This window comes from Cydia pomonella, chromosome 7, assembly GCF_033807575.1.
Source record: "Cydia pomonella isolate Wapato2018A chromosome 7, ilCydPomo1, whole genome shotgun sequence".
Classification (NCBI taxonomy): Eukaryota; Metazoa; Arthropoda; class Insecta; order Lepidoptera; family Tortricidae; genus Cydia; species Cydia pomonella.
In genome coordinates, this window is record NC_084709.1 from 5,568,798 (window position 1) to 5,582,629 (window position 13,832).

Consider the following 13,832-nt stretch of genomic DNA (forward strand, 5'->3'; position numbering starts at 1 on the left):
TCATGTATTCTATGTCATCATCATCATCATCATCTATGTGTATGTTTCATGTATCTTCATAGATAGAGGTAAGCAATAGGCCGTCTTATCGCTACAGAGATTAGTATATGATATACGAAGAAAAATTAACTAGAAAATGAGTTTACCATTGTAATATTTTTCCAAATGTTTTGGTAGCTATTGTTCCACAATCCACCAAAATAAGGTATACATTGAAGTAATTATGTGTAATGTAATTTGGAAACACATATAATACTTACATGAAGATAGAGGTAAGCAATAGGCCGTCTTATCGCTACAGAGATTAGTATATGATATACGAAGAAAAATTAACTAGAAAATGAGTTTACCATTTTAATATTTTTCCAAATGTTTTGGTAGCTATTGTTCCACAATCCACCAAAATAAGGTATACATTGAAGTAATTATGTGTAATGTAATTTTTATACCTGAATGAAATGATATTTAGGATGAAATTTTAATCACCATACATATACATACCTACTCTACGTAATGACTTTATAGGTCATACTGAACAACTTTTACATGCTTTAACGAAAAAGAAATTGGCTGTTTCATACATTCCGGCTGATGTGACGCCGCTGATTTGTTTGTTTGTTTAAACTTTATTGCACAAATTTACAAAAAGAGTACAAATGGCGGACTTAACGCCTTGAGGCATTCTCTACCAGTCAACCATTGGGCTAAACAGAAATAGTTTGGTGCAGGATTGTAAAGAGTTGACATGGAAATAGACACAAGTCGAGACTACTATGATACTATACTTACACAAATATATATTTTAAATATACCTACATACGAGTATATACATGATTTCCATGGGACAGCCAAATATTTTTTTCGCGATTTCAGCATTGGCCCCATAATAAAAGTTGTTCAGTATGACCTAAAAATTCAGTACACAGAGAACGATGAACGGTGGTTACAATTTCAACCTGTATATCGTTTTCTGAGTACTCACAACACGAGCCTTCCTGGGCTTACTGTGGGGCTTAGTCAATTTGACCAATTCTTACTAACATTAACTAAGCCCCCAACTAAGCCCAAGAAGGCTTATTTTCTGTACAATAAAAAAAAACCTCTCCAAACTTCTTCTTCTTCCTCGCGTTGTCCCGGCATTTTGCCACGGCACATGGGAGCCTGGGGTCCGCTTGACAACTAATCCCGAGAATTGGCATAGGCACTAGCCTACTACAGTTGTTAGTAGTTGTTAAGACCTAGTGGTCTTAAGAACCCAGAGGCTAAACTAAGCCTTATTGGGTTCTAATCTCTCCATTCATCATCATTTCATTCATTCATTATCATTGTAATACAATTTTACGTGCATCTCATTTATTTAAAGTATGTATTATACTCGTAATTATTAATGTTGACAAACTTTTCTAATCCTCCTAGCACATACACAGTTATTTTTCCAACCACAGAAACCTTATCGTGGCTTGTATAGCAATAAATAAGCGCGATAAATCAAGTAAATGTTCCACTAAATGAATTTTAATAAGCCCCTGGTAATCCGTTAACGGCCGACATAACTTAAACCCAGTGCAAAGAATTATTGGCTAACACGTAGCGCGCTTAGTGACGTGGTAATAAGCGTTCCCGGTAATATTGCAAGGTTTGGGGAATTTAATTGGGAATATGCATAAATTCCTGGTAATTATTCACTATCAGTAATTTTGGTAGTCATAAATGTTACAATAAAGGCTTGTTATCGTAAAACCCCGTTTTTAGTGAAAACGCGTTTTTTTAGTCATTTCATAGTAGTGTGACTATCAAGATGGCGCTCGAACCGGAAGTCCACGTTATATTTAGGTCTAGATACGTTATGGATCGGATATGTCAGTGTCAACAGTGACGTTTTGTTTGAGGAAACGTCACTTTACTTTACTTAACGTCACTGATGACATATCCCATCCATATCGTATCTAGGCCTAATATTTCACATATCTTAAAGCTCGAATCAGTAATACTGGGAATTCTCTTTTTGAAGTGATTTATTTAATATAGTCGTGGAAAAATCTGCAGATTACAATACTTCGTTTTGTTAGGAATTTAGGATAAACAATAAATTAAACTATATCTGACATTATTAAACTGCGCATTCATCCACGGAAAACCAGTACTACCCAATATTTATTCTATCAGGGAATTCTACGGGGCACGTTAGCAGATTGTTCCCTTTTTATCTAAGCAATGACATATTCCTTACAATCTAGATAAATAAACCGGTAACGCTGACGGCACATCACTACAGATACCCTGCTACCACATAAAAATTATAACACTGAATTTTCTCTTAATATGTATAAGGAAAAAGATTTAAATATCAGTAGTACTTACTTTACTAACAAGGAAGGGTACCCAACTGTCCGACTCCGATTTGATTCATTTTGATATATGTCATAGAGTAGTCTAAAATAACGGACACGTATTTTTTTTAGCTGCCCAAACTCAACCTGTTAGGAGAAAATGGCCTTCAAAGTACTAAAAAGTTAGTAAATCTTCTAACTCCTATAGAAAGTGATGCTCAAGCAACTTGCTAGTTAATGGCTGGTTTGAGTATATGTTTGAAAGCAGCAAAAAATAATGAGCACGTGTTTTGTTATATCTGCTTAAACTCAAGTTTTCCCAAAAAAAATACCTGTCTTTACGTGTAACTTTAGCGATAAGATATTATAAAACTTCGAAAGTCGATTTTTTTAGGAAAAAATGAGTTTTAGCCGATATAACAAAACACGTGCTCATTATTTTTTGCTGCTTTCAAACATATACTCAAACCAGCCATTAACTAGCAAGTTGCTTGAGCATCACTTTCTATAGGAGTTAGAAGATTTTGTAACTTTTTAGTACTTTGAAGGCCATTTTCTCCTAACAGGTTGAGTTTGGGCAGCTAAAAAAAATACGTGTCCGTTATTTTAGACTACTCTATAACATATAACAAAATGAATAAAATCGGAGTCGGACAGTTGGGTACCCTTCCTTGTAAGTATTAGGAATTTATTTCGACAACTTAAATTTTAATATCCACAGTTTAAAATAACGATTATTATCGTATTGTATCATGGGTATTAAATACCTCATTTAAATAGTATACATTTTTTTTAAATACCTAGGCACACAAAAAAAAAACATTTTGTCTCCAAAAGTTAACGACCTGAAGCTCATGCAGATTGTGATTTAGGCCTGAATCCAATTTGTAGGTATTTAGAGAAAACTAATGCTCTTAAATTAGAGAGGAAGAAAAATAATACAAATTAAACCCTCTTTATGACTCAACTTGTCAATGAAACTTCGAAAACTCCAAAGCAATTAAAGCTTAGTCGGCCAAAAAAGTTTCAAACGACGTACAAAACAATCGTGTTAGAGGACAAAGTGTGAAGCCCGCAAACCGGCGTTGGGCTGTGGCGGATGTGGGCGAACGGGCGGTTTCCGGTCCCCGTGGCGGCGGAATTAAAAACAAAATCGCGTTTCTGAGGTCTAAAGGCTTTAGGTAAGAATGATGTGTACATTTTTTCATTTCTCATGCTCTGTCTGTTGCTGAATGTGCCTCATTGTTTATCTATGAAGCGGGCTGAAAAAGATAAGTTTCTTCCTTAGGGCGTTTAACTTTCAAAGTACGTTTTTTTCTCTTTTTTTACGATAGCGAATTCGGTTCTAAATGGATTCCAGACGCGATTCCATATACCGATCCTTTTACTGATTGAAAGGGTCCTAAAAATACAGTCATGGTTTGGAAAATGAATATTAATTTAACTTAACTCATATCTATCCGAAATTAAAAGTATTTTTTTTTTGGCTTGGGTGAAAATCACCCATTCTGACTTGAACTATGACGACCGGTTTGGCCTAGTGGGTAGTGACCCTGCCTACGAAGCTGATGGTCCCGGGTTCAAATCCTGGTAAGGGCATTTATTCGTGTGATGAGCATGGATAATTGTTCCTGAGTCATGGGTGTTTTCTATATATTTAAGTATTTATAAATATTTATATATTATATATATCGTTGTCTAAGTACCCTCAACACAAGCCTTATTGAGCTTACTGTGGGACTTAGTCAATTTGTGTAATAATGTCCTATAATATTTATTTATATTTATTTATTTATTATAACTTTCACTCCGTTGGAGCGCCAAAATGCGTCGTTATAAGAGAGTGCCTTTCATTCTTCGGTTAATGCCATGGTTACGTACCCCTGTCTTTAAACCCTGTTTTTATAGTATTTAAAATTACCCAACATGCATTTCTAGCCAATCCCACAATTGGCCATCAACTAAGCATGTTAGTAAAACGCGATACAACATTTCTTCCAACAAGCTGTAGGTACCACAATCATCCCTTGGACAACGGGACACAATTACAACACAAAATAGTTCATCGATCTACAATATGTATTATGCTGATCCCAGATAACTGGCAACTTGGCAAGTCAAGTAGGGATACCAACCAATAAAGTCAGTACTATAATTAAAATTACAAAATGTTCAGCTAGAGTTCAGCAGAAGAATTTCGTACATTGACCCGGCATTTCCTATATATGTCGCACGCGCACTATTACATTGCTGTCTCGCTCGCACAGCGGCATTGACCGTCGGTATCATGGGAACTGGGCCCGGTTGATGCTGGCTGGTAGCAGCTGTGCAACTGGTAATAATTCGCCAATATGCAGAATTTTTTCTTATTTGTACCTACTTAATGATTTTTTTATTAATAAATATCAGAATCAGAAGATGCCAATTCCTTAAGCGGGTTTGCAAATACAACTTTCATCGCATTTATACCAAAACAAGGCAGTGTGTTAAACACTCGGGTCATAAAATAACCAAACTTCTAATAGTGAAAGTTCCAATAAGTAATGACGCACGATGGGGTAAGTGTGCCGGTCGAGAACCACTTCCAACTTTGGCGGTACAATCAGCGTGAAATTGTGCCGTAAACAATAGAACTGTGAGTGTTGCTAGTATCGATATACGGTACAAAGCCGTGGTCGCTCGCGATTTCTAATAGGAATCTAACTTCTCTAGACGAAAGGTCAGAGGTTATAATGGTCTCCAAATCAAATTAATTTTTAACAAACAGAAACGTCTGCGAACGATAATAATTAACTAATTTAGTATGGGTAGCACGTCGTTACTGGTGAATTTCCAATATGACTTGGAACTCCGGTAGCCGTCGAAGAAGTGTAACGTCCTTACGGTAGATGTCGCTAGGATCCCCTAGACCCATATGGTGGAAAAATTTGCTGCCTATGGATGAGGTCGTGGTGGCTCAGATGGCAGAGCGCTGGAGTATCGATCCAGAGGCCGTGAGTTCAAGTCTTACCCAAGACAGTAATTTTTCCACTTTTAAATTTATTCTAAGTTCAAATCAAATTTCCTGTACATATATTACGTACAAAGATTTACATCATACCTGAGAGCAAATCACTGCAATTTAAGCCAAAATAATGTAGTTCCGAAGTTACCAAACAGGAAAATATTGACTAAATAGTAAGTCATTTTGGTAGTTTTTGTACTTTAGAAAATCAAACATCCAATTGGCTTAGGGCAAAGTAGGGTAGCACTGGACAGTTAAGGAAATTAGATCATGATTAATTAATTTGGATCGAAATATTTTTAACAATATACTTCAAAGGAAGACTTTGTTAAACTTAATTGGCATTTCCAAGACTTTAACCGAAAATAGGAAAGAAGAATATCTAATACGAACGGAAGTTTTTCTTGTCGTAAATCGAAATATTTAAAAATTGTACATGAGGATCAGCAAGTAATTGACTAACATTTGGTATTATTAATGATAATAGATTGATGAGAGAGATTAGTGGTGGAATAATGAATATCATCTTAATACTGGCCTAGCTCGCAAGATTTATCGATGTAATTAAAAAATACTCTTTTTTGTACAGCTGCATAAAAAAACACTTTCACGAGCAAGTTAACTGGAAATTGCATTACTAACCATATGCGTGACTAAGTTATTATTCTGTTAAGCTACAACGCGAAAGTTGACATCCTCTAACTTGTGTTTACTCGTTTAGATTGTTTAGCGGTGGGAACTTACTGGAGCAGTTCACTAAGCGAAGTAAACGTATGCAAGCTGATAATAACGTCTTAGCTCGTTATGCGAAGGCATCAGGTAGGAAATGAAAGCTAGAAGATTTTGACATAAAGCCTCATGCGCGTTGTGGTTGCAACGCTGTATGCGGTTGCGTCCAAACAGAACATTCAAACGCGGTCAAATCGCGGCGGAATGGAAGCCTATTCAGATAGTACTTTTATGAACAAACGGTTATGGATATGATCTGTCAGCTGTCAACGGTGACATCTCTGTCTGATAGACTTCATGGTCACGGTAGCACCCGACCCGGGACCGTCCTTAAACTACGTCCAAAAGAGAGGTATGAGTATTGTGAATGTCATCTCGCTTTGTGTGGTAGGGCACAGCACAGCGGATATCATTCCAAATCTAGAGCAGAGTCAAACTTACAGAAAATCGCATACGCATCGCACGTATAGCAGTCCGCAAGACCAATCGTATCAATGCGGTTCATAAGAATAAACGATTATTGACGCTGAAGAAAAGTTTTACGGAAACATTTGCGTATAAGTCCAATTTGGTTTATATTCGCTAAGAAGCTGACAAAATTCAATTTCATTGGCGTAACATTATATAATGAGGGGCGTTTCAAGTTCATCGAATGAAGACAATGACGGCCTGTGTTCACTACCTCCATAAGTAAATAAATAACATATGCACACCAATCTTCAAAGCAATTCACACAACTCTAAAACCAATTCACCACTTTCATAGTAATCCCAACGATTGGCCAACAGAAAAACAGAATGGAATCGGTGACTTATATATCCAGGGTGGGTAGACAAGAATGCTAATCGTTAACGCTCCGTAGCGAACGAAACGCAACTGTCTCTGTCGCACTAATATGGAAGGGTGATAGAGAGATTGGCAGCTTGTCTATGCACCCAGGGCAAATTGGCCAGTTAGTGTTTCGGAGAGGCAGTTCTGAGTCAAGTCAAATGGTATTATTCGGCCACGGGTAGGCCCCTTTAAGAGGGGGCTAAGGCAAAATTGTAGTTTTTATATTGAATTATTACACGTTTGTACAGACACCAAAACCTTAGGGTCGGCAACGTGCATGTCTCCTCTGGAGTTGCAGGCGTACATAGGCTACGGAGACTGCTTACCATCAGGCGGGCCGTATGCTTGTTTGCCACCGACGTAGTATAAAAAAAAAAAATTCATCATTTAATTGAATTATATACCATAACCCTACTTACCACAGCATTATAATAAAATTATACTATAAAATAGCTAGTAATATAGCCGATGGATTTGACAGGATTTTTTTTTTAAATAAAAGTATAGCTTCATACTTTCAGAGTTATTAGGGTAAAACTTTAAAACCCGCGCAATAGTCTAATCTTCCGTCCTTCTTAGGCCACTCGTAAAGTTCCTAAGTATAATAAAAATATAATAATTTGTTCTCTAGCCCCGTTATGCTCAATGTTCTCAATATAAAACAAAATATTTTATGTAGCTCCTCTCAGGAATTCAGAACAAGGAAAAAAAAGTGTCCTTAATTGAGTGAATCCTAAAGTTCCTTAAAAATGCTTGGACAGGACAAGGCTTATTTAGGGGCTCAAGGGGTATTTAGATCCACTAGTGACTACCCGCGACTTTGTCCGAGTGTAATTCGGCACTCCATAATGTAGCCACGCTCTGCCATCACATTTGTTATATCTAACTACCTAAGAGAAGTAGCACTAAGAATGTCATATCGCTTTGTGTGGTAGGGCACAGCACAGCGGATGTCATTCCAAACCTAGAGCAGAGCCAAACTTACAGAAAATTGCAGCCAAATAACACTACTGATAGTGTTGTATTCCTGCTGGCGAGTAAGGTTGCCACATGTAAATCCTCCGAAGTTGCAGGCGTACATAAGCTAGGGAGACTGCTTACCATCATGCGGACCGTTTGCGACTGACGTAGTAAATAAAAATCTAGCCAAGAAATAAAAATGTTAAGTAAAAATTAGATGTGTGGTTTAATAATTATTTATTTATTCTATTTTACTTCACAAATGTAGTAAAACTGGCTCTAAACATTTTGCACTAACCATAACAATCCAAACGATTGCGTTACAACAAAGCAGAATGGAATCGGTGACTTAGATTACCAGGGTGAATTGGCCAATTAGTGTTTCGGTGGGGCAGTTCCGAGTCAAGACAAACGGTATTGTCTGCCACCTGCCCGCCCGTTCTTTAAGCTTCACTCGTTGGAGAACTGATATAATTTGACCCCTAGAATTACGATTTAACATAATTCAGCTAAAATACGGGTGTTTACTGAAATCATTTACGGGCTGAATATATTGTAGGTCATACTGAGAAACTTTTACTATGAGACCAACCCCGAAAACGCGAAAAATTATTTTGCTCTCCCATTGAAAATGTCAAGCAAAAATGATTTCGGGCTTGGTCCCATAGTAAAAGTTGCTCAGTATGACCTGTACGAGTATATTCACTCCGTAAATCATTGCAGGTGACTAAATGACCGTAGACCGAGGCGAATCGGATCACAAGGCGAATCGGGTCAGATTAAAAAAAAAAATTGAATTATATTGAAAAATATTGCTTATGACTAGCGTCACAGGCTAACAGAAGCCATTGTACCGCGCTATTTTAGTGAACTCATATCAATGCTATATTTCACATCAACGGATTTTTCATCACCAATTCACCCTGTGATCTGATTCGCCTTGGTCTACTCTACTGTTCCCGTCTTCGTTTGCTTGAAACTAGGCACTTTTGACCTTTAATTGTTAAAATTCTGTGATGTGATTCTACCTTTTGTCTATGCCTACCTACCATGTTTTTATCTATCTAAATACAGTGTCATCTTGCTTTTTTTTGTATTTGTTACAAATCATCTTGTTCATATAAGAGCTCAGAAACACAGGGAAATAGTGCAGCTGTGAACAATTTTGTGAATTACCGCTCCACTCTGGTCTCTAGTGCTGCGCCTAATTTGACTGGCTGTGCTTACTGCCCGTAAACTCCATAAGGTTACAGACAAAATTAGGCAGAAATTCGAAATGAACAGCCGGACTAGGTTTGGTACAAAGCAGAGCGTTTTAATGGACATACCAATTTTGGGATAAACTATTTTGCGGTTGACAATTAGGCAGGTATATTTCTAGAAACAAGAAGAGAGATGAAATTATGCCAAGATAACAATCGTTAAGAGGGAAATATACCACGATGATCGACCATACAAAAAGAGAAAACGTTTTTCCACTTCTAAATATTTTCCATTCTCCATTATTTTAAGTATGTTATTGACACAATTAAAAAGGTTTAATAGGTTTTCCTTTTTTTCAAAATTTGCATTAATTTTTTTTCTTTAGTGTGACCATTAAACCTAGAATATATTATGCTGAAGTGATTGCCATCAAAATCACAGTGATTTGTGAAGATTTCGTTAGTGTAAAACATTTTCTCCCGAAATGGAATTTCATAGCAAAAGTACCATTATTTCGCTAGGATCGCAAAGCTATTCTTACTCCATTTAGAACTAGGAAGTAGTCACGTGACTATTCGTAGCATCTATCGTCCCGATACTTTTACACTTTTCGTTTGGCGGTTGTCGATATACAAATTGTCGTCTTCACTAGGCCCCCTGAATAGAACACAGTAGTGTGTTTGGCCAAATTCACAGAAAAAACGTGTATAACTGTATATTCAATGCCGGTCACTTTTTTCAATCCCGGTCACTTTATATTGATTTAAACCAACACGATTTTCATTCGTAATTTTAAAACTAATACGGGACTTAATCGCGTAAACTTACGTTTATTATATGGCCTGACGTTTCGAAAGTGAATAATCAAGATCAAGTGCGGGTAGTTCGCAAAACCCGCGCAACAAGATGTTGATACAATTCCTCGCCAGTCTGCCTGTGACCACGAACATAACGTCCCGGTCACTTTTTTTCAATACCGGATACTTTTTTCAATCCGTTCACTTTTTTTCAATTTCGGTCACTTTTTTCATCCCGGTCACTTTTTTCAAACCCGGTTACTTTTTTCCAGTGCACGTCGTGCCTGGACTACCCTATATTTTTATAGTCCGTCCTATAATTATTTATATAGTTTTTCTGTCTTAAAAACTACTTGGCTACCAAGGCCCTACTCGTGTTGTAGGACCTTAAGTTATTTATTTCTCGTATAGAATTACAGTCATTGGATATAATTAAAGAGTAATAGATAAAATGAAGTCAATGTTCCATGAAAGCTGTTGTTTAGTTTGGATATCCGGATTAAACCGACGATATTGTGTAAACTTAAAAATAAACTAGATTAATATCCAAATCCCCTTTGTCACAGGGGTCTCACAAGACTAGAAGTAAAGACTTTCTTGAATTTTAACATTTGTCAAATACGTGCATTAAATTTCCACATCTCATTTCGATAGAACGTAATAGATCTTAAGCTAAGATTTATGATCGCCAATCCGATATACTCACACCACGATACGGCAACTCGCGACAAAACTCAATTTTGGTGACGCATCCGATACTTTCCGCACTTTGGTAATAGTCTCACAAGACAGATTAAAAACAGTAAGACCTCAGTTTGCATCGGTTAGTAAACGCAACGGAGCGAAAATACGAGTAACTGTTTTTTGCCTCTAGCCATCCAAAAGCCTTTAAAATGGTCTTTCATAATATTGTATTTTGAATGTTCATTTTGATAAATGAAAATTGTATTTGTTTTTGTAAGTTTTAAGGTGTCGGCGGTTAGATGGTATGTTTTTTATACGTAAGATTTCGGTAAGTTGTTGACGCCATGCGCTGCGTAACGTCACATAGTTTGAGAGGACTGCAAACACGATGACAAAAATTTTTACTTTGGTATTGGGATCATGCGAAGTGCATGGTGGGGGTAATCATATAAAAAAAATATTCCTCCTGAAATATTCATTTAAATTGTATGTTGTAAGGAACCATTGTCATCTGTATGACCCATTTTCATTGTCTTAATATAACTAACGTATTTAATTTGATAATTATTAACACTGTATCCGTGTAAATAGCTTTGCAAATGCCACATATTATGTGATATTTTTCTAGAATAGAATAGAAGAATGGGTATAGTGAGTTATCTTTAAAAGATAAACATTAAACATCGCGGACTTTGTTGTAGACCCATGTAGATGAAAGAGAGTCAACCCCACCATACATCGTGTTGTTATAGCTCAAACGGATTAGGCAGCGTTTTCGATTAAAGCTCCTAGCCAGTTTATTTTTTTCCGACAACATCGTTATATTTCAACCTTTTATTTACACAAAACCTTAATAAATTATAGAACGTAAACCTTCCTCAAGAATCACTCTATTGATAGATGAAAGTCGTATGAAAATCCGTTTAGTACTTTTTAGTTTTGGAGTAATCGAATTTAAACTGTCGTGAGACATACTAACATTTAAATAATTCTACAAATTACACTTACGTCATTTTAGTCACTACGTGAGTGTAATCCGTAGAATTATTTTAGTTTTGGAGTAGTTTTATAAGATGTAGTAAATTGACGTTTTCCCCTAGATTTGCGGCTGTTAGGTTGCGTGACAGTCATGCACATAGCGAATACTGCTGATAATTTACAAACCTTTGCGTTTGTGTATCACAGCCAAAGGAAAATATTTTGAAGATAATATGTTTTATTTTAGTTTAATAATTGTAGTTCTCATTTTCAAAGACATTATGTAAAATAACTTCCAAGGCGTCTATCCTGAAAAAACTTGAAATTCCAATAAATGATTTTTCTTTTTGATGGAAAGTTCTAATTTTATCGACAGATTTTGTAGTTGGATCCTTTTCTCTAAGTTATATAATTATTATCAATAGTATTTGTGAATGAAGCTCTTACAACAGAGTTCAAACTAAAAGATAGTCTCTAAATCGTCCATTTACCAAGGGACCAGACTAGGCCTCGTTTTTAGGGTTTTCAGTCAGTGGTTGTCATCACACAATATAAGAAAAATTGAATGCCAGCATTTAAAACATTGCTTGAGATTTCAAAATGAATGCACTTACAATTGTTAGTCATTACAGTATGTATTCCATATTGTCTTTCTTGACTAGTTAATTAAGATATACATAATGACATACGTACTGTCTTCACTATGTGTGCTATGTAATAGCTTGCTGTAACCAACGTTTTTTCCACTCAGCCGTGCGAAGAAGACAAAAAGCGGGTCATTTAGGTTAATATCCTCCCGGAGAATGTATTGTCTAATTACAGAAAATGCTTTGCTTTTTACCGTTTTCCTCACAACACTTTCTTTCGCTTCCACTGTAACACCCTTTCTTTCATATAGCCTATGTGTGAGAGAGAAGGAAAACTAATGGGCTGACTGCGGCCGCCTTTCGTCACTTTTTTTCTGATTAGTATTAATGTTGTCATATTTCTTTGGCGGTATACACGGAAAGTTACTCTATTATGGTACAAGGTAATAATTTCTATGGCCATAAAAAGAAAATATTTTCAAGATGCTTGAAAATGTAGGATGCTATGTTTACTTTTATGATAATTATAAAGAATGAGAACAGTTATATGCAAAAGTATTATAGTTTCACCTTGGAACAGCAGTGAGGCATGACGAATTGTAGATCTTCAAATTAGAAAAAAGCCTTCAGGTATCAATTTTCATACGCAAAAAGATAAATTTGAGCAATTTATGACGCCATTTACAAAATGATTGTATCATGAAACTAAATTTTACACAATTTACACTTTTTATCCAGACTAAACTTAATAATCAGATTATGAATGATATATTAAATATATCTAAATGGGTCACTCACATATTCGAAGACTGCTCGACATGTTTCGCTCCATAACGAAGAGCTCCAACAGGAGCACGCGTTGGCACACCAACGCAGACTCGGCTCCCGAAGCAAACGCTTGATCCGTTGAAGCTCCTCGGTACGGAGAGAAACATGTCGAGCGGTTTTCGACTTAAAAATACGTAAGTGACACGTGTCTGTGTCCCACGGTAGTTTTTTATTAAAATGTCTATGATGTGACGTATGTATAAAATGCGAGCTTGAAGATTTTACGTGACAAATATCAACCATTGCTTAAATATAGAGGTAAATTCTAGGTTGAAATATCTCGCGAGACGTCTGAAAATCAGTTATCCGCCGAAATAGCGAATTAGAGCCGCCGTTTCATAAGTTAAATTGACTAAGCTAGTCGTAAAATTGGCGGGTTTTAGGAGTCTCGGTCTTGGCAGGCCCTGGCTTGTTAGGCGATCGCCTGGCGTGTCGCCAAGTGACAGTTAACCTGACCGTTGCCGTTATGGCGCGGTTGGGGCACGTTGCATGAAAATCGGTCAAGTTTTCGGGCGAGGTAAGGTGACTTGGGGCTCTTGCCTTAAGAACGTACGTACTAATAAATCCTGCAGATAATCGACGTGATTAAAAAGGATAGTGGAAGACGGCTTTTCCATACAAAAGTAGTCCCTATTTTCCTCTTTGAATACAATACAATAAAAATCCTCTTTATTGCACAACCGCAAAATAACATTTACAGAGAGACATGTAAGGTTTAGAGAAAATTATTATTGATTAGCGAATGCGCAAAACCATTACATGCACAAAAAATCTTGCGGAATTAGCGCTTAAGAAAGGGCTATCGCAAAAAGTTTATAAATTTAATTTTTACATGTATTAATTTAAAATTAAACTATATTTATTTGCCAGGGCCCAATGCACATGTGTATTTTTCATTTTT

The 13,832-nt window shown here is 36.5% G+C and overlaps 1 protein-coding gene across 1 annotated transcript in view; it reads left to right on the plus strand.

Annotated features, from left to right (window-relative positions):
- Window positions 1-13,832, plus strand: part of LOC133519649 (uncharacterized) — a gene marked incomplete at its 5' end in the record, with an annotated part of 231,207 nt that overhangs the window by 40,510 nt on the left and 176,865 nt on the right. The gene's annotated exons all lie outside the window — the stretch shown is intronic.